This window comes from Morus notabilis, unplaced genomic scaffold (genome assembly GCF_000414095.1).
Source record: "Morus notabilis unplaced genomic scaffold, ASM41409v2 Scaffold115, whole genome shotgun sequence".
In the NCBI taxonomy this organism is placed as follows: domain Eukaryota; kingdom Viridiplantae; phylum Streptophyta; class Magnoliopsida; order Rosales; family Moraceae; genus Morus; species Morus notabilis.
In genome coordinates this window covers 66,795-68,409 of record NW_010361020.1, presented here as the reverse complement: position 1 = coordinate 68,409, position 1,615 = coordinate 66,795, and positions in this window count along the sequence as shown.

Here is a 1,615-nt window from a genome sequence, read left to right as displayed (position 1 = left end):
AAAGAAAGAAAAAATAATTATATATATATGTATATATATGTATAAAGGAAATAAACAAACAGATAAATAAATAAATAATAAAATAGTGTATTATTGGTAACAGTTTAGAAGCATTTAAAAAATAAAATATAAAAAATAATAAATAATAATAATAAAAATAAAAAGAAGAAAGAGGCGAGCGGTTTGGCAGAAAATAAAAACTCAGTGTAATTACTGGATTGGTTATGGATTCTCTCAAGGATGGTTTGCTCCTACGCTAATGGATTCAGGTAACAACTTGACTCTACACCAACATAGACAAAATGGATTGTCAGGCTCAAAGATTGATTGTATGGCCTATCTCGCTACGCTGCATAGTCCATACAATCAAGGGGGCTAATGTTGATGCCCGAAAAATCGCACAGTACGGATTCGGCCCATATCCCACAACACGACCCAAGGTATGGTACGTGGACCCAAGCCACGCTTCGGGGATTTCTACGTGGGCCGTGGTTTGGTAGGCCAAGGAATGTAACCGGGGCCATTTTATCCAGTCCAATTAGACCCTCAGCTCACTTGGAAGGCCTTAGGTCTACGAGGAATTTAGGATAATGTGGGTTATGGAGGAAATTAGACAGGGTAAAACAAATTATCCAAGCTTACAGTTACCACCTTTACAGTTCCAACCTTTTTATATATAGTCTAGCAAAAGCCTATTGGTCCATTACCTTGCACTAAAAGACAAACTGGCATTTTTTCCCGTATCTTTCCTTTTTTTGCTCTCATTTCTCTTTACCTCCTGTCACGCCCCCCCAACCGGGGTGGGTGACGTGGAACTCGATTTGGGTTTAATAAAGTAGATTTCCAACCGGGTCCCACACTTAACTGCATTAAAATATAAATAAACGACATAATCCAGGAGCCTCTGACACACAAGGCTCCACCCCACAGGACATACAGTATCGTACATACATGCACATGTAAATAATCAATTACAACAGACATCATCCACAGTCTAGTAAATCCAAAGGTCATTTATTACAAATTCTTACATATTCCTTACACTTTATGTCAGAGGATGAACACAATCCTCACTTGATCGTTCTGTAGCACCACTCAGCTACTCCCGCTACTGTGCCCCGCTCCTAGAGTCTCCTGGGAGGGGTTTTAAACATTTGAAATATAAAACGTGAGCGAAAGGCCCCCAGTAGGATATAATTTGAAATATTTTAAAATAAACGAATAAATAAATTAATAAGCAAGTAAACAAGACATTCAGTCCCGACAGAACAGCCGGAACCTCACATCATTTTTCTCAAAGGAAATATAACTGAAAATAGCCATATTACAGGCTTCAGCAAGTAATTAGTACAAATTACTCACCTTACCAAGTGCCTCGCCTACCCGGACCGGTTTCGGGTTCCGCCCCCGAGGATGCACTCTCTGCATCCTATCTAGGCTTACACCAATAGACTCTATTACCAGTTTACAAGACCTCTTATCTTAAGAAATCATCCATTTAGCATTATGAAATCATTCATATGACCCCACGAACTACTCAAGCCGCGGGCCCCATGACTGGACAAGCCATGAGGGTCCATGACTAGACAAGCTATGGATTCCATGGACAGGACAA